Here is a 14,097-nt window from a genome sequence, read left to right as displayed (position 1 = left end):
GAATGGTACGTACACACTAAGGCACATGTCTTTCCCTGGTGAGAAGAAAGGACCCTTTTATACTAACATAATCCAACACACGAGGACACATACAAACTAAACCCGCAAAAGAGAAGAAGGACAGGAGAGAGGCACTACTAAAACTGTGGACTATCTTTGAGGAGGCCCAGGCTGATAATCCTATCCTGCATGAAGTCCCCAAAAGACCGACAAAAAGAAGCCCAAAGCTAGCCCAAAAGGAAGTTTCAAGAACAGGGCTGTAGTCAAGACATCTGGAGCCACTGGAAGGGTCACATTGCTTGTCACATCCCAGGACTAGAGGGGTGTACATGTGACCCCAGGGCACGTTGCGATCACCTCCTGCATTCATTTGTAACACACCCCCTCATATACATCACCCCATGCATGTGTAGGTCAAAGCTACCACCCACACAGATAGCACCAACAATGTATACCTTGGAGAGAGGGGCTGGCAACGCCCATGAAACTCTAGCTAAGATTGATGACTTCCCCATATTTACAAGATTACCCTGTAAAAATATTGCACCAACTTAACTGTCACCTAGGCACGAAGAGGGGGGAGATCCGACATCCCGTAAAAATGATAAGGACCAACAACCCCTAGAAATGAATGCGTCCCACTAACAAGAACACACTTTGCAAAATAAGAAACCCTTCCGGTGCCCTACTAAAAACTGTGTGAATGAAAGGGGAAAAAGCACACAATTCAAAATAAAAAACACAGGAACCACGAAAGAAAATGATGCACAGTTTTTTTTAACTAAAAAAACAAACATAGCTCCACATTTTCAGCAGCCACATCAGCACCTCAACAGGATCTACAGTGTTCGAATTAGGAACAATGAACTGTACAGTAGACATTTGCCTCAAACATTTTGACTAAATACACTCCCAATTGTGGGAACAGCACCAATATATCTCCCCTGGAACCAGTCCCAAGACCTGCAATGCGCCACAAGTTATGTATTGTTGCGCTTCTACGTACTCTCTGTTTGCCATGGATGCTTCTACATCGATTCATCATCAAAGCACTTCCTAGTCTGATGGAGTCTACCCCTAAACTATCATAGCGCTTGCGTAGGGACTGCTCCAACATCACTTATAATTACACCAACCCAACACTAGCACTCCACAAGCAATACATAGCACCCTCTTATACAACATGTGGTATCAACACATGAAAACTGTGGGCTCCAAGATAACAGCCAGGTCATGTTACATTTGTTCGCTGATACCGCACACAGTCGGTGCAGACATGCTTTACTTGTTCCAAGAGGCAGCCCCGTTAAATCAAAATGCCTTCCTCACCAATATTTATGAAGGATTAGGGCCAAGATACAACCTAACAGTGTAGAACCTCCATACAGTAGTAGTGAGCCTGATCCGATACGAGACCAATCCCACATCATTGTACCTTTTCACTGAGCTTAGCAACATTTATAAAGAGCTAGCTAAGATGCGCAGGAGGGGCGCCACGGGGGAGGTCACTGTTTTACACTTTCCTGAAAAAAGGTTCTTTGAGGTCGCTAAACTGCCACACCAATGCACAAATATGTCCACTCCTGCTTTCATCTGTGGTTCCAGGCAGTCCCTTACCATTTCTGGGGCTGTCTTATTTAATAACAATGGACCGAAGACATGGAGTTCCGATGTAGGGCCATCCACCTTGATGATACATAGGGAAGGAGTCTCGTAGTGGAGGGTTAAACAACAACATAGATACCTCATGTCAAGGAAATCTGGGACCCTGAGGTGAATAGATATAAGCCTGCTACTCGAGCTGCAGCTATCCTTAGTGCAACAGATGCACTTGCATTGGAAACAAGGAATCTGTGCGGCTTGCAATACTTCAAATATGGGGCAAAGGATTTTTAACCAATTTTGATTTTTCCTTGATATATTTGCTCTTTTATAGGTCTCACACTTAGGGGACGATTATGATATCGGTTTTCCCGCATCCTCCGGGCTGGCGGAAGCCACCGCCGGCCCGGAGGATGCGGGAAAACCGCTGCGGACAGAAAAAGACCCCCCGCCAGATTTGGATGGCTGGGGGATCTTTTTTCCGTCTGCAGCTTTTCCTCCGCGGTCGCCTCCCGTCCGCGGCAGAAAAGCACTAACATGGCTGGCGGTGTCTATCAGACACCGCCAGCCATATTGGGATGTCTGGAGTAGTTTGCCTTTACACGGCGGCATTTCCGCCGTGCAAAGGCATACGGATTTTTGTTTGGGGGCCCGTTGCGGGCCCCCAGAGGTGAAGGGGGGGTGGGGGGTGCACATGGGGGGTACCTATGGTACCCCCCTGCAATTGTGTGCACAAAGCGGCAGGCACCACACGGTGCCTGCCGCTTTGTGCATGCAAATGCACAACTTTAATTTTTAACATTGCGGCGGGTGCTGCTTCAAGCAGCACCTGCCGCAATGTTAAAAATACAGGATGTGACCGCCAGGGTGGCGGTCACATCCTAATTTGCACGGAGGGACCGCCACTGCCCCTGCGGACGGTCCCTCCTACTCTGGGGTGACGGACGGACTCAGGTCCGTCCGCCATCATAATCGGCCCCTAAGTGTGTACTATGAGCTACAGAAAAAGTACCCCTGAAATGATCCCTGCACTCAGGCCTGCCCACTCGTTCTCCATATTCTTGCCATAAAGATTTGGAGAGTGTCACGATTTCAAAACAATTTGCTTATGGGGCCCAGAGTAAAACTGTTTGAAGACCTTTGCTTTATACTGCAGTGTCTGACGAACATTTTCAAAAGGTAACACCATCAACCCTTTCTTGGATCTTGATGTGTCCAACACTATTCAGTGACAAAGAAGAACTAGTGTTTTTTTGTAGCTGAAATGGATATAAATAATAGTACCAGAGAATGTGCCACACATTTGATCCTTTTTCCACATAATCTAGAATAGATAATCTAGTTGCTTAATGTGTTCTTGCACATAATGCTAGTAGCCCTGACAATGGCTGAGCTCTGCAGAGTGATGACTTAGGGTTGCCAATATGATGATAAAACCCATATTTCACAGGAAACTGTGAAATATTTTCCATATTTCGCCATGCTATGTGAAATATCAAGTTTTATATCACTTGCTTTTGGGCAATAAGGCACCCAAACATAAAATGTGTATAGTCTTGCTTGTAACCAGCAGCTGAGTAGTGGTATATCATCAAGACACCCAATCTCCGGACTTTTAGCCAATAGTTAGTGCCTACCAACATAAAACAGATGCTTTGCTCAAGCCTAGTTGCAGACTGTTGTTGAATGCAGTGCAGTTATACATAACTCAATTAGTTAATGTCTAATGAATAGTGGAGAAGAGTAAATGTAAGCAAAACATGTATCAGGTTTCCATGAGAGCAGAGTCTACGTTCTATCCTAAGATCTACAGTAGAAGTAATGTGATTCATAGCAATTAATATTATTTTCCATGTAAATATTGTTAAAAGGAAGTTACGCCTCATTTGTTTTTGTTTCAATAGAATTAATCAGATAATCCGAACCACGAGAGAGTTGTGTTTTTTAACATAAAATAAACACGAATGTTTCACGCGCATAGGAATGCTTATTAAACCACATTCCTAAACGTGTATGCTGTATGCATGATATTTAGCGTTAAATGTTTTATCGCTTTGTATTAATTGTCATTTTTTCGTGAACTTTTATGAATCTTGTTTGTTCACTTTTTCGTTTATTTTTTAAATCTTAGTATGGTTAAGCTCACTTATATTTCTTCACATGCATCATGTTTTAATACCTGACATATCTCTTTCAGGTGCTGGAACAGGTCAGGCGCGAAAGTAATGGCCATCCGGACAAGCACTGTGTCAACGAAGAGATGCAGCATCTGAAAGCTGGATCTTGGCACTGGAAGTCATTCTCCCCAGGTCTATTGAAGCTCAGCTCCGCGCAGTACGGTGACGGGCATTAACGTGCAGCCATGCCTCCTTTCATTGTTATGTTGATTAGAATCGGGTCACCGAGCATCACCCAACATCCTCATCAATCTGCCAGATGGCCACGTGAGGAATGGCTTTTCACACCTGAATGACTAAAGTGTGATTCTTTTAGAACTCCCGTGCAGCTTCAGATTGTCTATTTGCCACCAGGTCACCGTGAAAGACTATTTATTTGAAGATGGAAAACGTACCAACTTATCTCTCTTCATATGATTGTAAGCATGAAACACTGAATTTAGAAAGAGGCATTTACTTCTATAAATATATCTTTCTAATGTTCCGTTTACACTGTACTAGTTTTTATATGGGGTATATGGAAATAAGGTTTCTAAATTGTATCCCCACACCTAAATCTGGCTATCACAAGCATGTGTGCCCCTAAGGGATGTACGTTGTTACAACGCATGCTGTTACCACGCATGCTGTTACAACGCAAGTTTCACAACGCAAGCCTTTACAACGCATTGCTTTGGGGGGTGCTGGATAGTGAATAGTTTAATTTACTATTCCAACTCCAGTCCCCGTGGATAGTAGGGAAGGTGTTGGATAGTAAATTAAAACTATTCCCTATCCTAGAGCGCCCCCCAGTGCAATGCGTTGTGATGGTTTTCGTTGTAAAACCTGCTTTGTAAAGGCACTGCGTGGTAAAAGTTGTGTGGTAAAGGATGTTTCCCCCCCAAGGGAGGACTTTCACGCGGGCACGGATTTTCTGATCTCATTTCAACATACTGTGTCCCCATTCTTTTTTTTTTAATACATTTTTTATTACAAGCCGTAGGTAAAGACAATACATTGGTACATTAATTTCTTCATAGTTAGACAAACATTAGCCAAAAATTTATAAAATCCAAGAGACAACCCTAAACAATAGAATGCCACAGTAAAAATAGAAAAATAGTGTTACAAAATTTACTTAAAATAATAATTAAAAAAAACATTTTTAGATTATCCAATCAATAAACAACTGGTGATGATAGGGCAACATCAAGAACAATATTGTTATACCGATCGTAGAGTGCTAATGCAAAAAGTAGAAAGACCAACACTTGAAGGTGCTATTATGTGCAAAATGTAACCTTAATAAAGTGACTAATGCAATAAAGTGCCAATGTATAGTAACACAATAATATTACTATGTCGTTCATAAAGTGCTAATGCAAAAAGTAGAAAAACCGGCGCTTGACAGTGCTATTGTAATTATGTGCAAACTTTTTAGCCTGTATAAAGTGACTAGTGCAATAAAGTGCCGATATATAGTAGCACAAATAATAAAACATTTCCTAATGTAAAAATAGAATAACATACAAGATTTTTTTTTTTTTAACATGATAAAAGTACTTAGCAATTTGATATAGCATAGCAGATGAATACTTATATTTCCTCAGATGTAAATGTATTACCGTCTTACAATTAGCTAAAATATAACAATCACCTTCCTTTTAATAGTTCAAGCTGGTCAAAATATTTCCAATTCCTTTCAAATCTTGCAATCGCACCCACTCTACCTGCATAGGCTCTCTCAAAATTATAAGTTCTTTTCATTTTATTAACCCACTTAACATGGCAAGGACACGCCATGGATTTTCAATTTTGCAGAATCAGGGACCTTGCCACGGCAGAGGAAACAAAAATAAACACTTCTTCTGATTCATTGAACCTATTACTGTCCTTACTAATGCCAAAAAGGGCCACTTCCACTTCTGGAGGAAGAATTTTCCCAATTGCCATCTCGAAATCTGCGAAAATCTCCCTCCAGAAGGGTTCTAACTTTGGGCATGAGAAGAAAATATGATACCAGCCACCCTGTCCCCTGGTTTTGCATCTGAAACATTTATTCTCGTATTCGGGGAACATTCTTTGAAGGGCTTCCGGGGTGTAATATGCCAACCAGCGACAAAGAAAAGACATTCTCTTATAATTAGCTGCTCGAAGTGCCCTGTTTCTTAAATAACTTATTGTCTCCCAATCTTTGTCAGACACCACACACTGTAATGTGAGATTTATTTTCTCCAGATGGTTGCCTATTATATTGGATGATCCCGGAAGGGGTAACTTTTTATACCAGAATCCAATGCCCTTGTGTTTCTCCCCATATAACGCTGTTGACAAAGCATTGGGTGTTCTATCAAGACTTCCTATAACTTTTCTTATAAAATAACTCAATTGCAAATATTGAAAAAACATGAGCCGATTCGGATGCGTTCTGTCTCTAACCATTTGCCAGCTAATTAACGTATTTTGCGTGAGAAGATGCCTTATCTCACAAAATCCGGCCGATTCCCATTCTGTCAAATGATTTGAAGAGATCCTAAGACCCATTTTAACACATTCCGAAAGTTTCAAATAGATGGATCCATCTGAGCCATATTTTTCAAATAGAAGCCGTAATCTTGATGAATACCCCACCAGTGTCTTATATCGTTTTCTCTTTGGAAGTTTTGCAGTTTTTAAGAAAATAAAAATTTGAGAACCTGATTCCTCAAGCATTCTATTTAAAAAAAAGTTATCTCTAGTCTGTCTAGCCTTTAGTAATCCTGCCATTATATCGAAAAAAGCTGCCTCGTAATATGTATAAAAATGGGGAAGAGCAAGTCCACCTTGGTTAACTGGAAGTTGTATTACCGCGAGTTTGACTCTATTGGCCTTTTTATTCCAAATAAATCTTCTTATCATGGAATCTAGTTCATTAAAAAAGGCCAAATTAACTTTAATTGGGATATTACTAAACAAAAATAAAAGCAGAGGTAATATGTTCATCTTTATCAATGCTACTCTGCCAATCAGTGATAGGGGCAGTATATCCCAATGTTCTAAGAGGCTCTTGATTTTATTCCTTGTTTTTATATAATTCAATTGAAAAAGATCTTGGTAGTCTCTGGTCACGTAAATCCCTAGATATCTTATTGGGTCCCTTTTTTCTGCTTGAGACTGTAAATCTGGCGGAAGGAAGTCTAAATTTGTATTCAAAATAAGAACCTCAGTTTTCTTCTCGTTGATTTTGTAGCCCCCTATCTTCTCATATTCCTGAAGCTCTTTCATAAGATGTACTATATTTTCTTTATCAGGAGCCATATAAAGAATAATGTCGTCTGCAAATAATTTTAACTTCGACATTCCGGCAATTGGAGAAGATATTGCGTCATTATTTCTTATTTTTATTACCAGGGGTTCGATAAAAAAGGTGAAAAGCAGGGGAGATAAGGGGCAACCTTGCCTAGTGCCTCGATTTATTTTAATCTTCCCTGCTTGCTTGGCATTTATTATCACCTGGGCAGATGCCCCTTCATAAATGTTTTGTAGCATATTAATAATAGGGGCGGGGAATCCAAAATAACCCAAAGAAAAAAATAACGTTGACCAGTTGACTAAATCAAATGCTTTTTCCGCATCAATCATAAGAATGCATGCAGAAATAGAATTAAGATTAAAATAATCTAGTGCCTGTAATAAATATTCTGTGTTGGCAGCCATATAACGTCCAGCTATGAAACCTGTTTGATCTTGATGTATCACCTCCTGGGCGGCCAGCACGAATCTTTGAGCCCAAATTTTCATAAAAACCTTATAGTCAGAATTTAAAAGACTAATTGGTCTGTAGGAATTTACGTCCTCCGGATTCTTGCCTTTCTTAACAAAACAAATAATTGTGGACTCTTTAAACTCTGAGGGGACCTACCACCTAGTCTAATAAAATTAAATAAATGTTTCAAGGGGTCCTCCAGCTCCTTCAGAAAAACCTTATAAAATTCGATTGGGAATCCATCAATCCCTGAAGCCTTTGCTCCCGCAGTGGCTTTTATACTATTTTGAATTTCCAAATAACTTATATCGCCACCAATTTGATTAAATCTAGATTTAGAAATTTTGGGGATATTTAAGTTGTCAAAATATTCCCTGATTAAATTTTCTTCAACTTGAATATCAGTAGAGTATATTCTCTCATAATGATCAAGGAATATTTTCGCGATTCCCTCACTTCTAGTATCTATTCTGCCTGATGGATCTTGGATTTTGATGGAAGATTCTTGCTTTTTCCTAATCGAATTTGCCAACAGCTTACCCATGAGTTGACTATCTTCATATAGCTTTTGTTGGAAGGCTTTTGAGCTATTTATCTCTTCCAAGATGAAGAAGTCCCTAAGTAATGCTTTAGCTTGTTCCCAGTTGTTTGGTTTTTGATTTAATTTCAAGGCATACTCATTTTCTGCAGCGTCCTGAAGGGCAGATATTTTTCTTTTTCGGTCGTTTGCTTTGTTGGAAGAAAAGGCTATAATTTGCCCCCGCGCTGCTGCTTTGAATGCCCCCCATACTGCGAAAGGCTCTGCAGAGTCCTTATTTACTAGAAAAAATTCCCTTATCCATTCTTTGAAACCCTCAACCCATATCATATTCTGTAGAAGGGTGCGATCCAGCTGCCACCTTGGTCGCTCCCCTGTCGTGCCCTCTAGTATTAATTCAGCCTCAATCCTCCCATGATCTGAAAATGGATTGCAACCTATCAATGCGTTGGAAATTTGGAGTGATTTTGAGGATAAAAAGAAATCTATTCTAGAGGCTGTGTGAAACCTATTAGAATAGCACGTGTAAGATTCTAGGTTGGGATTTAGGGAGCGCCAGGAGTCCCGCAATTGATATTCTGACATAAAAGCCTCTAACACCCCTTTTGTTTTTGGTTTTAGTTGTTTCTTATTCTTATTAGAGGTGTCCTTTTTTAAATCCTGAATATAATTAAAATCACCTCCTACTATAATTTGCCCAGCAGTACTCCTTAGAATTTCACTAATTTCAGTCAGGGCCGAGGTGTCATCGAAAATTGGGCCATAGTAATTAACAAAATTGAATATCTTTCCCAACAATTTCACTGCCACCCAAAGCCATCTCCCTTTAGAATCTCTTTGCATTTGTAAAATCTCCCAGGGTAAATTTCTTGAACAATAAATAGCACCACCTCTCTGGGCAACCCCAGCTGAGGAAAAAAACCCATAGGAAAAATATCTAGGAAGAAATAACTTTGGGGAGTTCGATTTCAAGTGTGTCTCCTGGAGGAAGACCACGTGGGGTTTAAAAGCAATTGCCCATTTCAAAAGTGCTCCATATTTCTGCTTATTTAACAGCCCATTCGCGTTAATGGACAGGATATTACATAAGTCAAATGTCATTGACAAGGCTATGAAGTTCTAAACCTCTTCTGTACCAACCAATGATAAGGATAGAAAACCTACTTCTCTTGTATTTTTTTGCTGCGTTCACCCCCCCACCAAGAACCCCCCCATGGATGCGGGACCCCCCTTCCTGTCCACGCTGCCCACATCCCACCCTTTCTTCTACTTCGGGTGTCTTCCTATTACACCCCGGTGTGACCCTGGTGTGACCCTGGACCCAGGAACACCCGCCTGAATATTTCCAAACTCTCATTTTTTTTCTTTTCCCTAATTATAGCTCCAGATTGTCGCATTGGATTCCTCGTATTCAACATTCGATTAAACCAAACCATAGAGCCTAGGCCCTTGTTGATATTTCATCAAGAAGGGTCTGAGCCTCTTCTAGATCAGTAAATAGAAAATGTTTTCCCTTGACGAGAACCTTCGGCTTCGATTGCTGTGCAATCGAGGCCTGGGCACCATTAGCCTTGAATAACTGCAGCAGCTTTACAAACTCTTTCCTTCTTTTAGCCGCAGTTGCTGTCATATCTGAGAAAATCCTGCATTTTGTAGTTTCGGAAACGGAAAACTGGCGTTGTTGATACGCCTTGGAGAGTATCCGTTCCTTAATTCTAAAATCTGCAAAATTTAATAGAATAGTTCTAGGAAATGGAGAGTTCGCAAAACGCTGAGCCGGTACTCTGTGGGCTCTTGTTATCATCAAGTCTCCTTCAAAGTCTGTCAGAACTGCTTTCTGAATAAAAGAGTTAACCCATTGCACTGTATCGGATCCTTCCGTTCCTTCAGGAACCCCTACGATCCTCAGGTTGGATCGACGGGAGTGGTTTTCCAACTCCTCAAGTTTGTTCTCCATAGTAATCCTCTTTTTTGTAGCCTCTTTAGTCTCTCCTGAAACCAGATTCATCTGATCTTCAAGGACTGCTATCCTTGACTCAGCTTCCAAGACCCTGTTGGGGAGCGCCAATGTTAACTCCTCCAGCTTATCTGTTCTAGCGTGAATAGCAGCAAGTTCCGTTCGCTGATTGTTTTTGATTTCGCGGATCTCATTGAGGATTAAGTTGAGCATCTCGCGAATATCTAGCTGGAATTTTACCTCAGATCTTGCTTCCTTGTCGAAAAGACTAGAATCGAGTCCTAGAATTTCTTCGTTCCCGGGAGTCGTATCTTGTATACACCCCCCATCATGAGCCACTTCATTTGTTACATTTACTGAAGAGAGCTGAGTTTGAGATGGAGGTGGAGATGCTGTCATGTCAGGGCCCTTAGATAACACATTAGAGGCTGGAGGATCCAAAGTAAGAGAGACCAAAAGGGGCTGTGATGAATTAGAGAGGGGAGATTTCGGAGTAGTTCTTTTTGTAAACAGTGGAAAATCTCTCACCTCCTTTCCTCCCGTCCCACTGTTTCTCCTCTCTTCTACCACCTGAGGCGCTGTTGTTGCCAATGCCGGTGTGGGATTAAGAGTTAGAGGATGGATTTCTACTTCCGCTTGTGGCTGTGCAAGCACATCTGCTGTATTAACATCATTCATCTTGTCTCCCTCCACTGCTGCGTCTTGCTGTTCGTTATGCTCGTTATGCTGTAGGGAGGTAGAGGAGGGCGACTCGTCATCTGAGGATTCAGGTGTTGTATCATCTGTTACAAGGCACCCCACCTCCTCCCTATTGGTGTCTTTATTTTTTTCACTAGCCGCTTTTCGTGCAGCCTTTTTAGCAAGAGCCAGAGCGAGGCGAGTCTTAGCTCTCTGACGGGCAGCCGCTTCCACTTTGCTGAGCTTTACCGTGTCGTCATCCTTCAAAAGTTTACCCATTTTTTTTTTTAGAAGAAGTATACTCCCTTATTTTTTTAAGTTTTTTTTTTTTTTGGATAGAGAAACGGTTTTGATGCTCCCAGTGAACTCAGGAACCCCCAGCGAGTTTTATTATTTTATTTTAGGTGTAAAATCACTTCAATGCAGTTGCTCCTCCGTGGAGAATTAGCACAGCCTGACACAGCCTTGCACAGTTAACTCTATGAGTGTGTTTGCTCCGTAGCGGCCGTACTCAACCTGCTCCCCGCCACCTCAAAAGATGCAGTTGCAGCAGGTCTGATGAAAAGCTCCTTAACTGGCCCGCTATTTAAGGATGCGCACTTGCTCACCTCAGGAAGGAACAGATGAGCGGCGTGACCTGCATGGACCGTGCTTTTCCGAGCCCCTGTTTGACTGACGGGTCAAAAACAGCTACTGCAGCGGCAAGGCGGCGTCATCTCTCTCGGCGCATTTCAATGGTCACCGGAATCCCTCCGCTCTGCGCCGCATTGCACCCGCAGGTCAAAATTCTCCTTTCCGCTTGTGCTCCCGGTACCAGCAGCGGCAGTGTCAGCGTCTTGGTGTTTCCAAAACTGCATTCGCCATTACGGAGGCGGGGTCACGGGTCGAGGATCACGGGAGACTAGGCAGAGGCGTGGAGCTCTGCGGACATCCTCCCACCTGTGTCCCCATTCTGAGTAGGAACAAGCTGCTCTAAGCAGGTGGTAAATGGAAGCAGGATTGCTAGTGATAGATTGGGAATTACATTTACATTTTAAGGGCGAGCAAAAACTGGACACAACACTTTTTGCGAGAAAATAAATAAGCATGTACCAATTGCACATTATAGAAAAGATGGTGAAAACAAAGAATTTTAGTTACTGCACCGTAAAAGCATGCAGAAAAATTATTGTCTAAGATGATATCATACAAATTAAATAACATAGGTTGTGATTTACTAAACAAAAATAATCTTGTTTTATTAAGGTTTGTTAGGGTTCAGGGTGCTCCTGGCTTGGCAGTTCGGGCTGAAGTGTTCCCATAAGGAACAGGATCAAGACTGATTTGCATGTGGCTGGGTCCAACTGGGGTGGTAGGGTGAGCAAAAGTGGGAAGGGTATGCCGAGATGTGGGTCCCATGCTCTCTGCACCACTGTATTCAAGTTAGCTTGGCTGATGAAGAGTGATACCCTGAAACCGGGCCCAGGATGCGTGTTTCAGGTCCAGGGATGACCTGGCTTGGCAGTTCGAGCCGAACTGTTCCCATAAGGTCATGACTGATTTATATATAACAGGGTCCAAACTGGGTGGTGTGGTGAGAAAAAGAATGATAGATTAAACCTAGATCCTTGTGACAGGACGTTAATGTTTGCATTGTCAAGCATTCTGTTCATTAATTGTTTCTTTTGCATTTGTTGCCCTAAGTGGGAAGGGTATGCTCTGGCGTGGGCCTCGTGCTTAATGCAGTACTGGATTGAAGCTAGCCTGGCTGATATGGGGCGATGCCCTGAAATCAGTCCTAGGATGCATGTTTCCGGTCCAGGGTGGACCTGACTTGGCAGTTATGGCTTGACGGTTCCCTTAAGGAACAGGGTTAAGAATGATTTGGATATGTCTAGGTCAAAACTGGGGTAGTGTGGTGAAAAAAAGAAGGATGGATTAAACCCAGATCCTTGTCACTTGGGGTAAATGTATGCATTGTCCACCATTCCGTCCATCAATTGTTTCTTTTGCATTTGTCACCTAAGTGGGAAGAGCAGGGCTCAAGTCGGGGTACCACACGGGTGGACGCCGTTCCCCCACTTATTTTACCGCGTGGACGCCGTCCCCCCTGCCAAACAACTGGACTTCACTCCTTGGCCTCTCTGGGACGAGATCGGAGCTCACAGGATGCTGCACGCGCGCAGGCTTCGCGGATGCAATCGCATCTAAGGAATGAGCGAGGGGAGGCAATGAGCCCGATGGTGCAAGGCACCTTTCGTGACATCACTTTCTGTTGTGACGTCACTTCTGGTGACAGCGTCCCCCCACTTCTTTTTTTATGACTTGTGCCCTGGGGAAGAGTATGCCCAGACATGGGTCCCGTGCTCACTGCACCACTGGAATCAAGCTAGCCTGGCTGATGAAGAGTGATGCACTGAAACTGGGCAAAGTATGCTTGTTTCAGGTCCAGGTATGACCTGGCTTGGTAGTTCAGGCTGAACTGTTTCCATGAGGAACAGGGTCAAAACTGATTTGCATATGGCTGGGTCCAAACTTGAATGGTGTGGTGAGCAAAACAAGGATGGATTAAACCCAGATCCTTGTCACTGGGGGTAGATGTTTGCATTGTTCAGCATTCCGTCCGTCAATTGTTTCGTTTACATATGTTACCCTAAGTGGGAAGGGTATGCCTAGACATAGGTCCCGTGCTCACTGCTCCACTGGATTCAAGCTAGCCTGGCTGATGAAGAGTGATGCTCTGAAACCGGGCCCAGGATGCTTGTTTCCGCTCCAGGGAGGACCTGGCTTGGCAGTTCGAGCAGAACTGTTCCCATAAGGAACAAAGTCAAGGCTGATTTGCATATGGCTGGGTCCAAACTGGGGTGGTGTGGTGAGAAAAAGAATGATGGATTCAACCCAGATCCTTGTGACTGGGGTTGAATGTTTGCATTGTCCAGCATTACGTCTGTCAATTGTTTCTTTTGTATTTGTCACCCTAAGTGGGAAGGGTATGCCCAGGCATGTGTTCTGTGCTCACTGCACCATTAGATTCAAGCTAGACCAGCTGATGCAGGGTGATGCCCTGAAAACGGGCCCAGAATGCTTGTTTCCAGTCCAGGGATGACCTTGCTTGGCAGTTCATGCCAAACTATTGCAAAGGGTCAGGAGGCCCATGGGTCTGTAGAGGGTAAGGTTAAGGAGACAACTGGTGCAGCGAGCCAGTGAAACCAGTTCCTTCCAAAGTGAGTCCCAGTTGAGGCAGGATGGCCTACTGCAAATGCTTCTGGTGGTTAGAGCTTATCACCAAGAGTAAAATGAGCCCAAAATCTTGAAAATCAACCTATCAACCCTGTGGTATACATCTTTAAAGAATGTAACCTTTCCTAAGAAAACAGTGTGTGGGGCTCCTCCGTGTTTCCTCAATTATCCCCTGGGGGAACCAAACCCCTGGGGGATGACA

This window comes from Lissotriton helveticus, chromosome 2_1 (genome assembly GCF_964261635.1).
Source record: "Lissotriton helveticus chromosome 2_1, aLisHel1.1, whole genome shotgun sequence".
NCBI classification, from domain to species: domain Eukaryota; kingdom Metazoa; phylum Chordata; class Amphibia; order Caudata; family Salamandridae; genus Lissotriton; species Lissotriton helveticus.
Note: the sequence above shows the minus strand (reverse complement) of the source record.